General features: G+C 55.7%; 1 protein-coding gene across 8 annotated transcripts in view; it reads left to right on the top strand.

The window, feature by feature from the left end:
- The window catches only part of MYO9B (myosin IXB), a 91,747-nt gene that overhangs the window by 24,094 nt on the left and 45,340 nt on the right, over window positions 1–22,313 (top strand). The gene's annotated exons all lie outside the window — the stretch shown is intronic.

Below are 22,313 nucleotides of genomic sequence, written 5' to 3'. Positions count from 1 at the left end.
GGGCGCTATAGGGAGGGTTCGTGTGACGGGGAGGCACCAAGGATGTCTGTCAGTTGATCCAGCTCCGTCCTAGCTCCGGAAGTTAGCCTCAGTGACGCTGCCCATGCTCCCACCGCCTCGCAGTAATAGTCCGCAGCCGCGACAGGCGCTCCAGGCCAAAGCATCAGTGCCTGGCACCGCTGTCCCGGGTAAAACGGAGCAGGTACCAGGCCACTGGTGCTGGTAGAAGCTACGTACATAAACGAGAGCAGACACGGCATTGGCCAAATCAAGCACGTGGCCAAGCGGGCCATTTGCCCGTCACTGAGCCAGGCAGGCAGTTAGGTGTGCCCGTGCTCAGTGTGGATGCCGAGCCCAGATATCTCCCCACCACACAATGAAGACACAGGAGGGGCATCACAGTGCCATGTCCTTTTCCAGCTGAGGACCATCCCAGGCACCGGGGTGAGATCCTGCGGCTGCCATAACAAATTCCCGCAAAGCAGGTGGCTTAAAACAACAGCAGCCTATTTCTCATGGACGTCTGAGCGCAGGGCGTCATCAGGGTCCTGCCCCTCTGAAGGCTCTGGGAGAGGGTCCCTCGTCACCTCTTCCAGCTCCCCGGAGGCTCCAGCATTCCTTGGCTTGTGGCCATGTCGCCCTGATCCTCTGTTGCCACATGGCCCTTCCCTTATTATAAAGACACCAATCGTTGGGTTAGGGCCCACCCTACTCCAGGATGACCTCATCCTAACTAATCACATTGGCAGAGACCCCATCCAGAGAAAGCTGCGTTCACAGGGCCCAGAACACGGACGTGTTAGGAGACAAGTCCGCCCACGCCAGCCCCCTGTTGAACGTAGAGCTGGCATAGGTGCCTTTTCTGAGGGCCGCCCTTGCTCCATGCTTGTCCTGGGAGCTCTTCTCCTGCAGTTGCCCCAGGGGATTCTGGCACATTCTTCGAGGGCTGTTAGTCACCCTTCTTGCCTGGTGTCTGCACCTTGTGAGTCAGATGCCTCCAACCCCGCCCAGCTGCCTCCCTCCAGCCTCGGCAGTGTGAGCCCGCACAGCCAAGTTTCCCCAGCGGTTAGGAGCTCTGGAGGGCGGTGCCCACGTCAACTTCCAAAACAGGCTTGAGCCAAGTCCACGTCACGGCCATAAACGTGCTTCCTGGGGCGACCGTCTGGAAAGGCAGAAGATTGTTTCGGTGTAGAGCTGGGCTTCCTCAGCCAAGGCACCACTGGGGCCTGGGGCCAGGTCATTCCATGGCGGGGCCGTCGTGTGCGCTGCTGGGCGGCACTCCTGGCCTCCACCCCACCAGATGCCACTAGCACCATCTCCCCCCCAGCCGTGACAACCGAAAATGTCCCCAGACGTTACTAAGCATCCCCTGGGGGCAGTTTATCCCCCAGATGAGAACGACTGCCTTAGAGTCACAGCTTGGGATCCCACGAGACCAAGCCATTTATTTCTAGCACTGGTGTTGAGAAATTGTTCACAAGTTCCAGCCATTCTGAGCAAAGCCAAGTCACTTTCTAACAATAACTTGTTATTGAATAACTTGTCACTGTGCCATCGGGTACACTTTCTATCCATCAGAGCCCTTAACACTTCTGCCCATTTTAAAGATGAGGAAACAGGGTCCCGGAGGGACATGCTGGCGTGCAAGGGTCCTGGGGCTCCCATTAACAAAGCGCCACAAATGGGTGCAGGAATGTGGGGAGGGAGTGCTTAAAACCAGCAGGAGTTGATTCTGTCACAGTCCTGGAGGTCAGAAGCCCGCAATCAGGTGGTGGGCACGGGGAGTTCCTTCTGCAGGCTCGGAGGGAGAACCTGGCCCCAGCCCTCTCCTGGCCCTTTGGTGTTCCTTGGCGGGTGGTAGCACCTCTCCAGTCTCTGCCTCCACCTTCACACGGCCTTCTTCCCTTTGTGTCTCTGTGCTTCTAATTGACTTCCTATAAGGATACTTGTCACTGGATTTAGGGCCCACCCCAAATCCGGGGTGGGCTCTCCTCGAGATCCTTATGTTAATTACATCCACAGAAACCCTATTTCCAAATAAGGTCCCCTTCCCGGGCTCTAGGGGACCAGGACTTGGGCATATCTTTGGAGGGGGCACGAGGCAACCCACCGCAATCCGGGCTCCCCAGGCCACACCGCAGGCAGCCATGGCTGGACCGTGGTTGGGACCTGGCCCAAGTCCGAGCCTGAGTTCATGGTTCCTCTCTTCGTCTTCGTGAGAGATTTCCCTTCCTACCTTGGCCAGGGCTGCAGAAGGCCAAAGAGCCACACGTCCTGTAGCATTTGGGACTTTTTCTCAGCTCCCTGAAAGGAGAAGTTGAGTTGTTTTGAGGTTTGGGTGTCGCCAGGCCGCACCCCCCCCACCTCCCCACTTGTGGGTTGCAGCCTCGCTATGCAATTCTGACCAGCAAACAGGAAGGGGGCACTGTGGAAAGCCGGTTCCAATCAGCTGATCCGCCCGCCCCTGCAGTTAACTGTTACTGTCACTTACTGTCACCCGTTCACACGATGTCACTCGGCCGTGCCCTGCAGCCCGGCCTCCAAACTGCCTCTAGAAACGTGACGTTTGTGCAGGACTGACTTTCAGCTCAGATATACCGAAGGTGGAAAAGAAGAAAGAAACACCACAGGTGCAGAAGGCAGGCTTACTAGGGCAGCGAGTGGCCGGGGGTCCCCCTTCCTGTGTGTTGAGGTCCAGTGGCCACCCCGGGGGCCCTCAGAGAACCCGCTGACTCTAGACCCGGGCAGCTGAGGCATCGGCCACTTGGCTGACCACAGAGCGTGCCCTGGCATGCTCCTTGCCCTGAGCCCATAGACCTCAGCATCGGGACTGGTGGCGTGGGGCTCAAGGTCGGGGTCCCCTTCATCCTTCCTGAATGGTGACAGTTGCCACCAGCACTTGCTGATGCGCACAGAGTTTTAATTTCGAAAGCAGAAATGAAACAAGGATGCTCGCCGGCCAGGCCATTTTCCCAGCATCCTGGGGTCTGGGGCCTTCATACAGCTACCGTGGCCTGGCCCGTGCAGACATGGGGGGCTGAGAGGTGGTGACTCCCTGCACTATCTGGCACCCGCAGGAGGCCAGTGACCTGGAACAGCATGGCGTGGGACCAAGGGGATCCTGGAGCTCACTGCTGCCCTGACCCCACTGACTTCGGTCCTGAGCCCTAGCCCCCTTTAGGGCCCCCAAACCCAGTCTCCTGTGACCCCAGACCACTCCCAGCCCCCCTCCGCCCACCGAAATACTGGGTCTGTTCCCACTACCATCCATTAGCACTGGTTCAGTCCACCCCAGACCGTATGCCATCATCCACCCTACCCTTTGCTCTCAGGGACACCTGTGCAGGCCGTATCCTTCATCCCCACGATCCCACGGATGGGCCAGCCTCTGCCCAGTGGTGGGAGCACACAGGTGAAGCCTCTCAGCCAAGGTGACCTAGATAGAAGGTTCGAGAAACAGAAGTATCCCTCTGTAGTTAGGGTTTCTTTTTTTGTTTAATTTTTTTTTTATTTTGAGAGAGAGCATGGGTGAGCAGAGGAGGAGCAGAGAGAGAGAGAGAGAGAGAGAGAGAGAGAGAGAGAATTCCAAGCAGGTTCCCCACTGTCAGCACAGAACCGGATGCAGGGCTCAAACTCGCAAACCATGAGATTGTGACCTGAGCCGAAATCAAGAGTCAGACATTTAACCAACTGAGCCCCCCAGGCACCCCTGCAGTTAGGATTTCTGTTTAAAAGCTTTACTGAGACACAATTCACCCATTTAAAGTGTATAGTTCAGTAGTATTCAGTACATTCACGACGTTGTACAGTCATTACCTCTATCTATTCCAGAACATTTCCATCCCCCCCAAAAAGATTCGCCACGAGCACTCACTCCCCATCCCGTCCTCCAGCCCCCGGCACCTACCAATCCGCTTTCTCTCTCTGTAGACCCGCCTGCTCTGGACGTTTCCTATACATGGAATCACACGCTGTGTGGCCTTTTGTGTCTGGCTTCTTTCACTCGGCATGATGTTTCCGAGGCTCAGCCACATTGTAGCCTGAGTCAGTGCTTCGTTCCTTCCTATGGCTGAGCAGCGCCCCAGCCTGCGCATGAGACCCCACCGTGTTTCTCTCCCACCAGCTGCCTCGGGACTCCATTCCTTTGCACGGCTGAGTCTGCAGTTGGGTTTTCTCCTGGCCAGGCCGGCGTGTTACCCCATCAGTGACGGGAGGGGGAGAGGGGAGGAGGGCCACACATGGAGTCGATCCCACTGGAGACTCTCGGGGTTGGCTGACCTCCGCCAGCGGGAGGCAAGCAGAGCCTGCCCAGCAGCCTACCTGGATGCGCAGGCCCTCCTGGGAGGGCAGGGTGAGACAGGTAGACACCTGGGCAGTCCGTCTCTCTGTCCGTGTCATCTGGATGTACCCGCTGCACCTGCTAAGACACCGGCAGTCAGAGAGAGGCTTGTGCTCAGGAGCAGGGGGGCCGTGAACACACAGGCCAAGCTGCCCAGGACCTCTGGAAGCAGACGGGAGCATTTATGCCTGCTGTTGGGCTCCTGGAGCCAAGGGGTCAGAGTGGGACAGGGTCAGACACGGCCGCACAGGGCTGCCGGGATCTGGGTGCTGGTGCGGACTGCTGTCCGGGGTATTTTATCCAGGGGGGCCCTGAGCACAGGCAGCACAAGGACCTCTTGACCCCGCGGTTTGCTGGGCCTTCGAGTTTGTCTGGCCACATGACCCAGCACGCCGTCCAGGCAGAGGGGCCAGGAGCAGATAGCCAGCCAGGGTGCCTCCTGGACGGGCGCTCACCCCTACCCTTTGTGTTAGCCACGGGGAGCCGGGGGGAGCTGGGCTTGCCTGGAGGAACGCTGGTTTGAGAAAGGGGCACCTGGCCAAGGACAGGCCTCCAGGGATCTGCTTCGGGACATGGGCCTCAGCAGGGAGGGGGCTCAGGATGGGGAGGAAGGAGGAACATCGCAGGCATCGCCCACCCAGAAAGGAGAGCCGAAGCCTTTGCAGCAAGAGAAGTGTTCGGGCCACGACCCTTTATTTGGTGCCTGTCCAGTTCCCAGATCTCAGGGCCCCCAAAGCCTGGTTGTGTCCACGTTACATGAGCGCAGGTGTTTCGGAGAGTCCCAAGACCACCTGGTCTTTTGGCGTGTCAGGGGGAAGGTTGGCAGCTGGTAGGGGGCGGGACTTGGGCGAGAGAAGGCCTCGGGCAGCAGCATGGAGTGCTCTGAAGGGAAGTGTGCCAATCAGGCGAGTCCAGGCCAAGTCTGGGTGCACAGACCACCTTGGGACTTGGGCTCAAGTCACCAGCCACTCCAGAGCTGGGGGCGAGCTGAAGTGGGTGTTCAGCATGGCTGGGGGCAGCGGGGGGCAGACTCAGATCTCCCAGAAGCCGTCCCCTACACCCCGGCCAGCAGTCAAGGCTCAAGCTACCCACCTTCAAGGCTGGGTGACTAGAAGGTCATGGATGCGAGCATCAGGGTCGCCCATCGACAGGGGGAAAGGGAGAGCCACTGGTGGGATCCTGGGACAATGGCATTCTAGGGAGATCCAGCAATCCGGGAGTGGGAGAAGGTGCTGTGTGGTCCGGAGGCCAAGCTGCTGAGAGCCCCTGAGGGAGGTGGGCCCACACTGGCCAGCTGCAAGTCTCTGGCTGCTTCCGTCCCCAGCATGGCCTCCCCAGGATATTTGGGGAAGTGGTTGGGGTGGGGGTGGGGGCCCAGGGCAGCAGAGTGGCCTGACGGGAAGGTAGGAGCTGAAGCTAGAACCCGGAGCAGGAGGGAGATCAGGGAGGGCAGGTCGCAGGGGGAACGAGAGAATGGATAAGGCCCATGTGGGGTCAGCTTCAGACCTCGCAGACCGAAACGCATAGATGCCACCGACATGGGGCCAGATCTGTCTCTTTTGGAAGGGCCGTCCTGTGACTATAGGCCTGGGCCTCAGCCCATCTCGTGCCAGTAGGAGTCCCTCCTGCAGTCGGGAAACCCAAAACGTGTCCGGGCCTCCCCGACGGTCCCCCTGGCGGGCAGGGCAGAATTGTGCCCATTGAGAATAAGATTTAGGTTGATGGCATGCAAAGAACACTGTCAGTGTCGCCGACGTTTTATGCCCAAATGGCTTCAGATGGTTTTTGGTGACGTGCTATGCTGTCGTGCTCACACAGCAACCCAGCTGTGTTTGGCACCAACACCGAGGGCAGCCAGCAGGCAGGGATGCAATCTCCCGCTCGCTGCGGCGCGCGTTCCCGGGAAGAAGAGGCTGGTGCTGCTTCTCGCCCTGAGATCAGCCAGAGCCAAGCAACTGGTCACTGTCCGCCCTGCACACACACCCCCGCTCCGCCCGCCCTGCACCCAGAAATCTCGTGGCTTTGTTGCTGTTGAAGCACACTTGAGTTTGGCCTTCCAGGAGGACTCTGAGTGACATCGTAAATTTTTTTTAATGTCTGTTTTTGAGAGAGACAGAGCACAAGCAGGGGAGGGGCGGAGAGAGAGGGAGACAGAGAATCTGAAGCAGGCTCCAGGCTCCCAGCTGTCAGCACAGAGCCCGACCCGGGGCTCGAACCCACAAACCATGAGATCACGACCTGAGCCGAAGTCGGACGCTCAACCGACTGAGCCACCCAGGCGCCCCTCTGAGTGACATCTTAAAACAGTGTTTTGAGAGCCGCTCGTCAATACCGAAAAGTAGAGTTGCCTGGTTTGAGGCCCCCCAGAGCTGAGAAGTCACATGCTCCCTGTGTGTTTCTGCAGAGAAACTTCACGAAAGCATGTGAGCGGTTGGTTCCCCGACGCAGTTAGTACAGCTTCCAGAGTGCCGGGATTTTATCATCCCTCCACCCCTGTCCTCCTGGTGCGGCTTCCTGATCATAATGCCAGGTGTCGGCTGTGGTTTGGTTTATGTCTCCTGTAAGCATCTCCCCGACAGGAAACAAACCAGAGCCACCAGGGTGGTTTTTGCTGTGGGGGCGCATGCGTGGTTATCTACCCCATTTTTGGCAAAACTGTGACTCATTTTATTATTGCTTTTGGTTCCACTCAGCGGGTGCTTCTCTTTGCTTTTTTCGTATAACGCTTCATTCTTTTTATTGGTATCTTTTCCCTTATTTGAAGTATCATTTCTTTTTGTACATACTGGGGATTGGCAGACTCCAGCCCACAGGTTAAATCTGCCAGAGCCTGTTTCTATAAATAAAGTTTTATTGGCACATAGCCATGCTCCCTCATTTACTCATCGTCTGCGGTAGCTTTTCGCACTGACTTTCACAAAGGCAGAGCAGAGCCTTTGCCACAGAGACACAGAGAGCCCACAAAACCGAAAATATTTATCACCTGGCCCTTCATACGAGAGGCTTGCTGACCCCTCGTACCTCTGCGTTCACGTAGAACATTCCAGAACTTTCCACAGTTAACTTTCTTCGTGCCCTCTTCTCACCTTCTGCTCAGCTCCCCATACCCAGATGTAGGAAACCAGGTTCCCAGCCTCGTTGGTGAGCTGGTATCACCAATTCAAATCTTCCTGCGTTTGTATCCATGCCAGGTATAGACACCTGTGTTCTTAAACATCTACCCACAGTGGGGCCTGTGATACTGTGATTTATAATAAGAAATAAATATTTGGTTTTCTTCCCCTTCCTGGCAGAGAACTGCTAAAACCTTTAGAATTTCCTAAGTGGTCAGAATAATAAGGTTGTGTTATGCTAATGAGGTGACTTTTGTAATGCATCTAAGGGTGGGGGCTGGTGGCCTGGAGAGCCAACCCTGTGATTAACCTCAGCCCTGTGCCCCTGACCTCTGGGGAGGCAGAGGAGCTGGAAGCTGAAATCAGTCACCAGTGGGGGCGCCTGGGTGACTCAGTAGGTTACGTGTCCAACTCCTGGTTTTGGCTCGGGTCATGATCTCATGGTTCATGGGATCGAGCCCCACGTCGGGCTCTGCTCTGACAGCACCAGACCCTGTTTGGGATTCTCTCTTTCCATCTCTGCCCCTTCCCCACTTGCGTACTCACACTCTCTCTGTCTCTCTCAAAATAAATAAACATTGGGGAAAAAAAATCACCAACAGCCAGTGATTTCATCAGTGGGGGGTGGGAGCTCCGTGCCTCTTCCCACATACGCTGCCCTGTGTGCACCTCCTCCCTCTGGCCGTTCCTGAGTTACATCGGTTTATACGAAACTAGAACGGAGTGAGGAAACTCTTTCCCAAGTTCTGTGAATCACTCTTGCAAGTTACTTATGCCCCAAGAGGGATTTGTAGGAACTTCTGACTGATACCCCTGTTGGTCAGAAGCTGGAGAACAGCCTCGCTTTTGGGTGGCGTCTGGGGAGGTGGGGGGTGGGGCGATGCACCCTTTACGGGACTGAGCCCTTGACACGTGACACTATCTCACAGTCTATGGCATCAGAACTGAGTTGAATCGTAGGACGCCCAGCTGGCGTGGGAGGAGAAAACGCACACGTCGGAATTGGAGTCAGAGCCGTAGTCTCAGAGTGGTTTGGAGGGGTCAGGAAAGGAAGGCTAGACGTCCCATAAAGGGCCACCTCCACCCTAGGCTCTGTGCGTGCTTCTTGCTGTCCCGCTCACTCGCTCTGGGTCCCACAGGCAGCTGGGCGTGTTTTTACAGCCTGCACGTTTGAGCTCCCCCCACCCGTTTGAGGGTGTCGGGGGCTGTATGGGGCCCCCTCCCAGCCTTGTACCCTCACGGAGGGCCCTTGGAGGGTCCCCAGCTGCACCCTGGGCCCTGAGGCCTCCTGCACCCAGCCTGCAAGGCCACACCATCTCCCGGGGTCATGGTGGGATGAGGACAGTGAGACCCCAGTGTCACCTGGACCCTCCCCCCCCTAAAAAAAACCTCTGGAGCCTCCAGTTGCCGTTCAGGGAAGGTGCTAGAGCTTGCCAGCACGGAAGTATGCACCCAGGGCTGAGGCATCCCTGGAGGAAGCTAGTGTCTGAGATGTCAGATGGGTGCCCCGACAGACGCTGGAGCTCACAGCAGGGGGGTGAGTCAGCCAGAGAGAGGAACATGAGGGCGAGCCTCTCGTGGCCCGGCGGGGGGGGGAGCTGGCAGCGTTCTCAGGCCCAGGGCCTCATACACACCAGCAGGCCTGGGTCATCGCACCTCACTACAAGGATGTCATAGGTCACGGAAAACGGGGAACAGTTAGTAGAAGCCGCCTGGATCAGAGAGAGGGAAGAGAGGCAGGGAGACGGAGGGCCAGGAGGCAGCCCAGCTGCACGGCGGGTGTCAGGGAGGTAGAGAGAGGATCGGATGCCCTGTAGCCGTGGGTTTCCGGGGGGGGGGGGTGCGGACAGTAGGGAAGGGGTGGCCGTCTGGAAGGCGGGGCTCACTGTTGCTCACTGCAGACCTGCGTGGCCGCCTCTCTGGGCTCTGCCTAGAAAAAGCGCAGACCCCTGACACTTTGCAGCCATCTAAGGGTATTTTAGACAAAAGGAGAACTTATATTTTTGGGAATGCTGCATCTGAGAGAAAAGTGAAATTATGGGTTGTATTTTAAGCACCCAGAAAGGCCCCTTCGGAGTGTACAGAAAAGGTTGATTAAAAGGCAAAGCATAGCCGGGACCCGGGACACCCTTGCCGCAGCCACCACCCATTTCCGAAGGTCCTGGACACTTTGCTGCAGCAGGACTACGCAGGGCGGGGGAGTGTCAGCTACGTCTGCCTTGCCTCCTGGGGCGAGAGCACAGCTGGGCAGTGTAGCCACACGGCCTGGCAGCCGGTTAGTTTCCTGGCGATTGCCCAGGATGGAGGGACCCCGACGACCCATCCCCAGCATCGCCAGGAAGCTGCCCTCTGAAATTTCCCCTGTGTCAGGCAGCTACCAGCTGGCCACGGCCAACTTCCAAGGCCAAGCCCTGCGGGACTCCAGTTACCTGAGGCCCCTGGAGCCTGAGTCGCGGTCACCTGCCCCGCTACTGACCAGCCCTGCAACCCCAGCGTGGGGCTGCTGACCAGTTCCTTTTAGGGGGAGGAGAGAACGGCACCACATGGCAGCAGTAGATAACCAGGCCCAGAGCCTTCCATGAGGGGGACCCTCAGGGAACACTGCGTGGTGTCATTGCCCCTGTAAGGTCATCTGTGAGACTGTAACCTCTCCTGGCTGAACGCAACTCTGGGACCCAGGGACCCCCGGGGTAGCTGACTTTTTAATGGAGTTCAAGGCTTAGTTCTCAGCTGGCATGATTCTTCCCTGAGGGCACGTTTGACAACATCTGCAAACTGGCATCTGGAGAGTAGAAGCCAGGGATGCTTGCTGTTTAAGGTCCTACGGTGCACAGGACAGACCCCCACCACGCACACACACAGTGATCTGGCCCCAAATGCCAGCAGTGCCAGGGCTGAGGGATCTGCTGGAGTTCAGGGGCCTCTAGGATATATGGTAAAAATCCAGCCTGGGGCTCTGGGGCTCCTACCTGGACAAAGGTACTCATTGGAGATTGAAAGGAGTAAGGAAAGAGAAGGTGACAAGGACACACAGCCCCTGAGGGAACACCTTCAGTTCTCCTGAAGTGCCTGGACCAGTTCCTGCCCTTTGGTATGTGACCGCACCCCCTTCCACCAGAATTTACCACGTGGAGCACCTCAGGGCCCAGTCCCGCCCCCTGCCAGGACACCAGGAAGACGGGACAGCCTCATGCTGTGTGACCTGCAGCAAGTCTGCGTGTCTGCTCTGCCTGCTGATCTCTCACCCCAGGGCCTTTGCATGCACTACATCCTCAGTCTAGAATGCTCTTGCCCCTAGTAATCTAGCTAAGTCCTGTCCCAAGGCTTCTGGGAAACCCAAAGGTACAGAGTCATGGCACAGAGCCAGTACACACAGCTCCCACCACCCCACATCCTGAGGCCACTTGGTGTTCCAGGGCTGTTTCTTTTTTACTATTATTATTATTTTTAAAAAATATTTTTTTAATGCTGTTTCTTTTTTACTATTATTATTATTTTTTAAAAATATTTTTTTAATGTTTGTTTATTTTTGGTGGGAGAGAGAGAGACGGAGCATGAGCGGTGGAAGGAAGGGCAGAGAGCGAGGGAGACACAGAATCTGAAGCAGGCTCCAGGCTCTGAGCTAGGTGTCAGCACAGAGCCCGACGCAGGGCTCGAACTCCCAGACCACGAGACCATGACCTGAGGTGAAGTTGGACGCTTAACTGACTGAGCCGCCCAGGCGCCTCGAGGGCTGTTCATTAGTCAAGTTGGGTAGTCCCGGCTCTGGAAGAGCAGGGGTTAAGTGTGTGCTGAGATGAGGTCACAGTAACACCAGTGGGGGAGGATGCCTCATGGGAGACGCCGTGGAGAGCGTCACGAGAACCGCAGAGGCGAATGAGAGAAGCCACGTTACAAAAGGCCACATATCCTGTGATCCCATCCTTATATGCCCAGAACAGGCAAGTCCATAGGGAAAGAAAGTAGTGATCGGCTAACCTGGGGAGGGGGACAGCGAGTGACCGCTCACGGGGGTGGGGCCTTCTTTTGGGGGCGATGAAATGTTCTGGCACTTGCTAGAGGCGACGGTTGCACCTGGTGAACATACCACATGCCCCTGAATTGCACACTAAAAATCGTTACAACGGTGACCTTTTATGTCATAGAAACCTCACAGTTGAAACAGAAATGCAGGGGCGCCTGGGTGGCTCAGTCGGTTGGGCGTCTGACTTCAGCTCAGGTCATGATCTCGCGGTTCATGGGTTTGAGCCTCGCATTAGGCTCTGTGCTGACAGCTCAGAGCCTGGAGTGTGATTCGGATTCTGTGTCTCCCTCTCTCTCTACCCCTCCCCCGCTCACTCTGTCTCTCAAAATAAAGACATTTAAAAAAATAATTACGTTTAAAAAGAAACAAAAATGCCAAGTGGGCTCTACACATCTGGAACGTTCCCCACGGGGACCTGCCACGTCCCCTCCCTGAATCCCTCCCATAGATCTGCATCTTGCTGCCGTCAGTAGCCAGACCAGGGAGGGTTATAAGGAGTACACGTCCCAGATGAAATTCTGCAAATACAGTTTCTTAGCAGGCAGGAGCCCAGACGTCCTAGAAATGGTTCTCTTGGCTCTGTGACCTCTTCGGTGGCTTCAGGCACACTCGAGTGTCTCCATCACCCTGAGCCCCATCCCTGAAGAACAGGCCACAGGATGCTTAGATGGAATTTCTCAAACAAGGGAGGCAAACGCCTCAAAAATCTGTCATCCAGCCCATTCTTCCATCCACGGAAGCCCACTGGGAACACCCATTATGCTGATTGCTGAGACTCCAGGTGCTGAGTGGTGGTGACATTGGCCAGAGGGGACTGGCAGTGGCCCCGCCATGGTACGTACCCTGGATTGGGCCGCGGCCCCAGTAGAGAGGCTTGGACCACAGTTCCGCAAGCTGATTCCGTTAAAGGCCCCATAGTCCACACTTCCAGATTGGAGGCCCATGCAGCCTCCACCTCAGTTGTGTAACACAGCCCGCAAAGAGCAAAGGCGACACAGAAAATACATAAATGAGTGGGTGGGGCCATTCAAGGAAAGGCTGAGAGACTCGATATGGAGGCATCAGGGAGCCAGGAAGACTGAACGTCATAGGGGATCATGGACCAGATCCTGGAACGGAAGAGGGACGTTACGGGAAAACTGAGGACATCTGCCTCAGACATGACCATAATTAACAACAACTCCATCAATGTTGGTTTGTCAATCGTAAGCAATACAGGGTTAATAGGGAAGCTGTGGGGTACTCGGGACTTTGACTGGAACATTCTGTAATAACTTTCCATAAATCCAAAACTATTCTAAAATGAAAAGTTCATATTTTTGGTAAAAAGGCATTCAGCCACGGGCGCCTGGGTGGCTCCGTCGGTTAAGCGTCCGACTCTTGATTTCCACTTAGGTCATGACCTCGCGGTTTCGGGACTTCGAGCCCCACATCGGGCTCTGTGCTGGCAGTTCAGTGCCTGCTTGGGATTCTCTCTCCCTCTCTCTGCCCTGACCCTGTTCATGCTCTCTCTTTCTCTCTCTCTCAAAATAAAAAAAAATTTTTTTTTTTTTTAAAAAAAAGGTCATTCAGCCAGATTTGGCCTGTGGGGCAGTTTGCAGACCCTGGGCTTAGATAAGTTCCCACCACCTCGATGAAATGTTCAAAGTAAACCTCAGACAGGTAAGGTCCTGGCAAACTGAACTTGGACTGCACGTACCTCCCCCCTAGCCAGGGGTGTTTCCCAGACGAGCCGTTGCTTCTCAGAGCTGTGAGGACCCAAAGCCAGGAGGCAGCTGTCAGCAAGGATGCCTTCTCCTGCACCTGTCTGGGCCTCGTCACAAGGGCCTCCCCCACCCCTCCACCTTACCATGACTGGCAGAACAAGCTTGTCAAGTGGGACAGGGGCTAGACCTGCCTAGGGTTGGGGTGCAGGTGGGGAGTGACCAATCCTGGCAAAGCCCTGTACTATGAAAGCTTCCCTTCTCTCAGGGCTAAACATCAGGAAGGCAGTCGGATTTAAACTAAGTGTATTGGGGCACCTGGGTGGCTTAGTCGGTTAAGCGTCCGACATCGGCTCAGGTCATGATCTCACAGTTCATGAGTTCGAGCCCCGCGTCTGGCTCTGTGCTAACAGCTCGGAGCCTGGAGCCAGCTTCGGATTCTGTGTCTCCCTCTCTCTCGTCCCCTCCTCCACTTGTGCTCTGCCTCTCCCTGTCTCAAAATAAATAAGAAACAAACAAAAAATTAAAAAAAAAATAGAAGAAGCTCCCACAGCTCATACTTGGGGTCTCAATTTTTTCTTTCCCTCTCCCCAGCCCACCAGAGTGGCACTGGGATTGGAGTGGCCCCAAGATAACAGGAATGCCCACCCCAGGTATGGGGGATGGGGTCAAAGGCAACCCCTTCTCCAGGGACGCGGAGAGAGTCCATAGTGCCTGCATGAGAGCAGCGACATGCTCTGGAGAACCTCCCACCCCCAGCCCACCTGTGGGAGCTCACCTTTCCTCCCTGCATGCAAATGCTGGGTTTTGCTGTATAGAAAGTACCAAAAGCCCTCAGTGTCCTCACACGTGCCACCCAAGTCCATCCTCTTCGGGACCTGGGCAGGGAAGCAGTCGTCCTACAGAGCTGAAACCTTCCATAACGAACTGCGCACTCACAGGGCACGTCCCCTACTCACACTCGCCTCGCAGCCTGCTCTGTCCCAGGTACATCCCACTACACAAACGCCACACAGATCAGTTGCAGAGCGAGGTGGACAAGGTTCAGGATTTCAGGAAGTCCTCACGTAACCCGGAGCAGAGAATTGCTCCGAGGCCAGTTACTCGCCCACATCCATGCGCAGCAGACGAGGATGTGGTTCCGGGTGCTAAAAATGAAGAACACAGGCCCAGATGTACCAGGCAGATAGAAACAAGAGAGAACAGAACTGCAGTTCTGTGGACCCGGAGAAGGCAGAGCTCGGGCTCTAAAGGTTACATGTGACAGCATTCATCGTAATGCCAAAAGCCTCAGTTTACACTTAAGGTGTAATAGTTGCCAGTGGCTGTGCACCAAACACAGATGCTGTCATTACAAAGTGGAAATTGTAGAAGATACCAGGAGAAACAGATACGAACACATAGCAGGAGGCTGGTTGAGTGGGCAGCAAATCAGCAGGCGTGTAATATGCCTAAACTGTGTGTTTAGACAGATCTATGGCCATATTGCAAACCCTTGACTCTGATATGGGAATAAGTTTAAGTGTTCATGGAGCATTCACAAAACTCATTCCTGTATCAGGCCACCGAGAAAGCATCTAGAACTTCCAAAAGTAGAAACACAACAAGAAGTACCCTTAACAATGCAATAAAACTAGAAATTAATGTAAAAAAAATTTTAAGGTTTATTTTGAGAGACAGAGCACGAGCAGGGGAGAGGCCGAGAGAGAGGGAGACACAGAACCTGAAGGAGGCTCCAGGCTCCGAGCTGCCCGCACAGTTGGATGTGGGGCTCGAACCCGTGAACCATGAGATCGTGATGTAAGCCTAAGTTGGACCTTAACCGACTAAGCTACCCAAGCACCCGCAGAAATTAATTTTTTAAAGGCCCTTCCACATGATCTTTTTGAAAAAGAAATTGTAAGTCTCTGTTAACTCCTGGATGAAGGGAGATCTATAAACCGACATTACAGATTTTCTAAAAATTAGTGATGAAAACTATTATCAGAATCCACAAGACCCTTTAAATCAGCACCAAGAGGACAATTCATAGCCATAAGCACTTTACATTCACAAATATGAATGAATGAAAGTGACTTAATTTCCCAGCTCAAAAACTTGAGAAAAAAGATCAAGTAAACCCCCAAGAGAATGATTTGGCTGTCACAACAGATAATATGAGCCTGCAGGGATCTTGATGAATTCCTTAAATATTTTTGGTGCAGTAGGAACCAAGCAAGTCCTCTCCTCTCAAAGCTCGATCTGTTCTTTAGTCTTTCTGTGATCTAGCACGTGGTTTCATGATAACCTAAACAAAAACGTAGCGAGATATGAGATACAATAACTTGTTTCATACATGGTGTTCTCCTCCCCCTCATCCTGTTCCTCCTCCTCCTCCTTGTTCCGGTCCCCCAGGGCCTTGGTCTGGTCCCCCAGGAGCCCTTGCTGGTCTTCAGTCTTTCTGTGCAAGTCTGTGGCTGATCGTTGGTGCCAGTCCTAATAAGAGAGACAGAGCCTGTTACACACTGTGGTCACGGAGGGGGGTGAGGGTCCCGTCCCGTCGTCACTCGGCTCTCCACAAATGCCTGCTGTCCTTTCTGTCCGTCCATCCAGCAGCTGGCTGTTGAGAGCTGCTGGTTGCCCCCAAGCCCCATGGGGAACAAACAGGAAGGGAAGAGAATCCAGGCAGAGGCAGGGTGTCAGCAGGGCCCTGGAAAGCCCCCACTTCCTGCCCCGTACCTCCAGGCCCCCTGAGCCTGCAGTGCTGCCTGGGCAAGCTGGCAGCAGCGGGGAGGCCCCTGTCTCCCACCCCATGGCCCCCTCCTCACACCAACATTACCACCCTCCCCCCATCGTCATCCTTGCCCTCCCCTGGCACCTTCCCTCCCGAGAACCGGCCTCCCCCTCCACTGCTCCCCATACAGCACTTCCGTGGGAATCGCTTTCATCATACTTCTACTTCTGCACTTCCTGGGACCTTGTGGGCCGATCTGGTCCTCCATGCTGTAAGGTCCTGCTTCTCTGGGTCCCCGCTGTGCCCCGGGAGACCAGTCCATCCAGACGACGCTCAGCTGCCCTGTGTCTGAGTGTCCGTGTACCTGAGGGCCCCTAGAACAGAGGCCAGCACGCTTGTCCCGTGAAGGACCCCCGGGTGGCTTTCATCTCTGCCGCTGTAGTCCGAGAACGGGTACAGACTGTTAACAGACACGGGACACAGTTGTTACCAAAGCAGAACTTTATTCATGGATGCCGGAAGCTGAACTTCATATCGTTTTCACGTGTGGTTCAATATTCTTTTTGATTTTTTTTTTTTACAAGTGTTTAAAAACGTGGAAACCGTTTTTAGCTCACAGATTGTGCAGAAACAGGTAGCCGGCCGCAAGTTGCCAATCTCAGGAGAGGTCCGTGCCCGAGGCTGCCCCCCACTGCTGGGCACCGGGAGGGGGTCCTCTGCACAGCCGCGTTCCAGATGTGTGCAAGTTCTCTGTCACTGCCTCAGGCTGCAGTGGCAAAATCAAGTCACTCTGACAAAGCTTCGGATACTTATTACGGAGCCCCTCACGGAACAAGTTTGCCTGCCTCTGGTTCACACAGTATCGCTCCATCTTTAAACAACCTGCAGAGTTGGAAGTTCTCTCCCTCATTTCACTGGAGGGGAATCTGAAACCCAAGAGCATTTAACTAATTTGCGCTCCCCCCCCCAGGTGGCACTGCTAATGGCAGCCCCCCCTCCCCCCCCCCGGGCCACCAGGACCCACTGGAATCCCCTGCAGACAGAGCCATTTTCCTGGGCTCCCTGCCAGCAATAACCCTCCACCCCACGCAGGGTTATTTTCTGAGCATTTCCACACAGGAAAGCCCCAAGTTCAAGTGGACGCCCCAGGACTGTTTGCTCTGCAGACCAGGCAGAGCCGTCCCTCGCCAGGCTCCTCAGTCCATGGGGCTCATGGGCAGAGACCCTGCCGGGTCACTTCTGTGCTCCATCGGGCCCATGGGACACCTCTCCAGGTGCCTCTTGCCACGTGTGACTGTTGTCCGTGTCCCCAAATGCGCACAACCCATCAGTGGGTGGAGGCCAAGCGCTGTTTCACATAGCAAAGTAATGCCTGAAAGATCCAGAAAAAGAAGTCTGGTTCCACCACGCCAGCACCAGCTTCCAGTTGATCCCCGTGTGCCATTCTCCGCCCCCACCGATGATGCGATCAAGATGGCTCCTGCAAGGCCTGCAAGCAGGGGACAGTCTCTTTCGACACCATCTTTAGGCTTTGTAGTTGCCTAACATACGCTGATGTTCTTTTACCAACTTCAGCCTCTGCCTGCAACCCCAGCCACTCCTCCATCTCCACGCCCTGTCTCGGATTGGACACAAGATCCGAAGCCCTTGTGTGGCTCGTGGTCTGAGGCAGGGACTGAGGCTTCACCCAGAGGTGGTGTTGCAGAGGGTGGGGCAGCAGGAAGGCCACAAAAGGCAGCGGGCAGCCCACCCTGCTTGGGCAGATTGGGGGGCTCCTAGAGATGGGGACACCCGATCCACCACCAAGGTGGATGTGCAGGGCACCCCCTTCAGAGCCCCAGCACGGAGGGTGCTCTCTGACGCCAGAACAGCCCCAGGCACACAGCAGCCCATCAACAAATTGTCAGGTGGATGGATGGATGGATGAACCCATATGAGTGAATGGGAGCTTATGTGCCAAAGCCTCATAAACACTTGGGAAGTGAGGTCCCTGCGGCTAGAAGATCAGAACAGAGAAGGCCAGCCCCGTAATCAAGATGAAGCCATCAGAATAACCTAGAACTCCCCTCTGAGAAAGGACGGCCCCAAGTGAATCTGGGGACAATAGAGTTGTCTTGGGTTAGGCCATCTCAGCCTGGCTGGAAGGACAGTCACCCCAGGGCAGGGAGCCTGGGGGACTTCTCAGTGGGAAATCCCACCTTGGGGCTCACCTGTCAATAGGGAGAGAGGCAAGTGCATTTGCCTTGTGAGCTCATCCCATGGGACTTTCAGATTTTGAAATCTGAAAGTAAAACAGTGTTTGCCTAATGCAGTCTATTGAGGCTTGTTTGGTTTTCGTGCAGAATGTACAAGAGACCGGGGGCGGGAGTGAGCTCTGAAAGAACTCGGGAATCCACCCGCTTGGTCCCCAGGCACAGGGTGAGCGGCCTCAGCCAGGCAGGCACCAAGAATAGGTCCGAAGAAGGAGCCCGAGCTGTGGGGACTGAGAGGGCCAAGGCGTGGGGTGGGGTGCGGGAGCGAGGACACTGGGTTCCAACCCAGGGTCACGTCAACCACCGGCCTGCGCTCAGACTTCGGAGAAGTTGGCAGGCCTCTCTGTGCCTCAGTTTCCCCTTCTGAAACGGGAATCGGCACACACGTCTCTTAGAGGAATAGGAGCAGAAGAAAGAGCCAGAAGCCCCAATTACACCTGGCGTGGGACTGGACTCCCCACGGGTCATTCTGTGATGCTATCACCATCCTTCCCAAAATGTTTACCCTGCATTTCAGCCAGGAGCAGAAGCATCCTGTCTCAATTGAAAATGTACCTTCTAAACTTTCCGCCTAAGCGAGCTGCCCAGCCTAGATGTCTCCAAATTAAGAAACCTTTTTGAATTTCCCCAAAAGAAGAACCTCGAAGATCAGGACCGTTGGCAGAAAGCCAGATGGCCTCCACTCTTGGCATCATCCTTGGCAGGGCCGGGGTGGCCCAGGTGTCATCTGCCCCATCAGAGCAGGGGTGGGGGTGCTGCTCGTTGTTAGTTTGATCTACAAACCGTGCCTGGAGAAGTCTGAATTACAGAGGCATCTCTTCATGGGTTTTTTTCTTCTATCATGATACCATTTTTTTTCCCCAAAGCATGCAACTTATATTAGAGGTGCATGCTTTATGTTATATGGGCGGGGGGTTGGGGGGGGAGATGTTTCCAGGAAAGTGAAGGCCTTTCTCCCATAGCATTTGGCCAGCACTGTGGGTTTTCTGGGCTGCTGAGAAGACCGCGTTAGCCCGTGGCCTCTGCGGCCCCAGTGCCAGATAACATCGCATCACTGCTGGCACCCGGGCCCAGCTTCCTCCCTCCCATCTACCCCGGGCCCCACGTGATCACCGGGCACACCATCCTCCCTTGTGCACCCCTTGCACTCTGAGGCCGTGTGTGCACTGGTCCAGCCCCCAGAGTGGCTACATAATAGTTCCCCTGGCTGCGAGCGCCGGGCCAGCATTTCCTCCTCCTTGGACATATAATAGCAGCAACCGGATATTTTTAGACTGGCTTTGAAAAGTCGCAGTGTTCTGAGACCACATACCAGACGCATGAGGTCACTGCCCACCCCCCCCCACCCCCCCCACCAAAGCCTGGGCTGCGCGGGGCCGGTGGGCCCTCACATCCCAGAGACTTTCCCTCTTGCGGTCCCCAGGACACCAGCCCTGTTTCCTGAGGAATCCCACAGAGACTTGTCCCGGGTTCAAAAGGGGGACCGCTGTGGGCCCTTGGGCTGTGCGAGCACACTGCCCGAGAGCCTCGGTAGCGACCCCAACCTGGACGCGGCAGGGGCTGCGGCGCAGAAAGAGGCCTGTCCCCCAGGGACGGAGCCCACACGGGCACAGGCATCGCTTCTCCATCTGCTCGTGGTTAGGCAGGCGGGCTTGCTCATGGAGTTTATTTTCCTTTGGAGCAGCGGGAGGGCCCCGGCCTGTCCTCTGCTCAAATGCCACCCCGCAGGGTCTCGTGAGCCTGGAATGAGGGGAGGGAGCGGACCCGCCGCCCGCTGATTGCCAGAACAGAGCTAGAAGTGTCCGTGGGCTTTCTTCCAGACAAAAAAAACACAACTCCAAGGCCAAACTTGGGGAGTGGGGCAGGGGAGCGAGAGATTAAGCCTAGAAAGACAGTTTTCTTCCTCGCAAGACTCCACAGGCCTACAGGGCACGTGGGGGCCCTCAGGACGGGATGAAGGGCCCACAGAAACCTCGGCCACCCAGCCTTGCAGACTCCTCATAGGTCCAACTGTATACAGCGGTGCTGCTCAGCAGCTCAGCCAGCGCGGGGAACGTTTTCGGTTGTCGCACATGCTGCTCAGGCCAAGGACGCTGCTCGGTACCCAGCGGCACAGGGGACGGCCCCACCACAGAGAACGATCTAGCCGCGAGGAACAGCAGTGCCGAGGCTGCGGACCCCGCGCTGGCTTCCGCAGACACTTGGGAGACCAGGCAGTCCCAGGCCTGGCCCCAAGCCATTGTCACCCAGCCACTGGCCAGCAGCTTAGTCACACACGTCAGGACAGGGTCATTCCCACTGGCTGAAGAGCCCCTGTGTTGTTGTTTTTTTGTTTTTTTTTTTAATGTTTTTTATTTATTTCTAGGAGACAGAGAGAGAGAGAGAGAGAGAGAGAGAGAGAGAGAGAGAGAGAGAGAGAGAGAGAGAGACAGCGTGAGCAGGGGAGGGTCAGAGAGAGAGGGAGTGACAGACTCTGAAACAGGCTCCAGGCTCTGAGCTGGCAGTCAGCACAGAGCCCGACGCGGGGCTCGAACCCATGAACCGCGAGATCATGACCTGAGCGAAAGTCGGACGCTTAACCGACTAAGCCACCCGGGCGCCCCGAAGAGCCCCTGTGTTTAACTCAGCTCTTCGAAGGCGTTCAAACCCTGGACGGGTCCTGAGGAAGTGTTTGTGAAGAAGAGAAGGGGGCTCTGTGGCCACCGACTTGGGAAAGTGCCTCCTCAGACTGGGTTCCGCCTCTATGAGGCCATGGGGAGCCCCACCACCACCCCAATAGGGCCCTGCCGCCACCCCTGCCCCGAGCAGAACCCCCATATCCAGTTCTGGGCCAGGTTGCCTCTCTGGGGCACCTCCTTCATTACTCCCCTGCTGGCTGACTTAGCAGTGGCCTTGGGTGTCTTAGCAGGGCCCATTCTTGGGGTCTCTGGAGCCCCAGCACAGCGGAGCAGGAAATTGCTTGTCCTGTGACCCCCGTCTGCCAGGCACCTGACAGCCAGGTGCAGTGGTCCTGGTTCCGGGCTCTGCCAATTGGAGCCATCCTCAAAGGAGGTGTCCCGGGCGTTCCCCCGCCCCAGACGCTTCTGCCTTCACGTTGCCACACCAGAAGCTCTGATCAGTGACCCAGCTGCATCCATTCTCTGCAGAATGAAGCTTTAGAGAATCCTGCTTGCTCTCCGAGTTAGCCCGCCTCCCAGTCCCTGAGTCCCCTGCGAGCGTCCTCACCTCTCCCTGCCCTGCCCCACCGGACCCTCACACACCTACACTCAGCCCCCAAACCCCTGCAGACCTTGACAGTGGCCTTGCCACTTCCTCCCCGCTGCCCTCATGCCTTCCCAGCCTTCCACGCAGCTCAGCCTTCTCCAACTGAACACTGTTGGCCTGACACCCTCCTTGTGGCCACCAACCTTCCCTTTCTGTGTGTGAGGGGGGCATCACCCCACCCCATGTCACCCCTTCTTTGGCTCCTGGAGACACAGGGGCTTGGACGGCTGAGCACCAGTCTCCATGACCAGGTCTGCCTTTCTGTCTTTGTCTCCCCAGCCCCACACCCCCTGCCCCCGCCCGGCACTTTCCCTGCCCTGCATTCCCCCTAAGTTTTATCATACGTTCCCGCTGTCTGTTCACCCCCTCAGGGGTGTTGAATGCCTCATGGGAAGGGGGCACCCCAGGAACCTGGGCAGGGTGTGTGCTTTGTCTCCATCTGGGTGGTGGGCCCTTAGGAGACTCGGGGGGGGGGACCCCACTGAGTCACAAGACTCCATGCACTATGCATACTTTCCTCTATGTATTGGAAATGAAGTCCTGGTATTGGAAATGAAGGCCTGATTCATACCACAATGAGAATGAGCCCCAAAAGCATCATGCAGAGTGAAGGACACGAGACAAAAAGGCCACATAACGTATGCTCCCACCTAGGAGAAATATCCGGAACAGGCAATTCCATAGAGGCAGAAAGCAGATTGGTGGCTGCCAGGGACTGAGGGAGGCAGGAGGGGGGATGGGGAGTGAGTGCCAATGGGGATGGGGGTCTCCTTTTGGGGTGATGGAAATGTTCTGGAATGAGATAGGGGTGACAACATTGTGAACGTACTAAATGCCACTGAATTGTTTATTTTAAAATGGTTATGTTTATGTTCTGCCAGTTTTACCCCAGTCAAAAAGTTTGC

The sequence above is a fragment of the Hyaena hyaena genome, unplaced genomic scaffold (assembly GCF_003009895.1).
Source record: "Hyaena hyaena isolate Hyena2069 unplaced genomic scaffold, ASM300989v1 scaffold_227, whole genome shotgun sequence".
Classification (NCBI taxonomy): Eukaryota; Metazoa; Chordata; class Mammalia; order Carnivora; family Hyaenidae; genus Hyaena; species Hyaena hyaena.
Note: the sequence above shows the minus strand (reverse complement) of the source record. Positions and strands in the feature narration are given on the sequence as shown.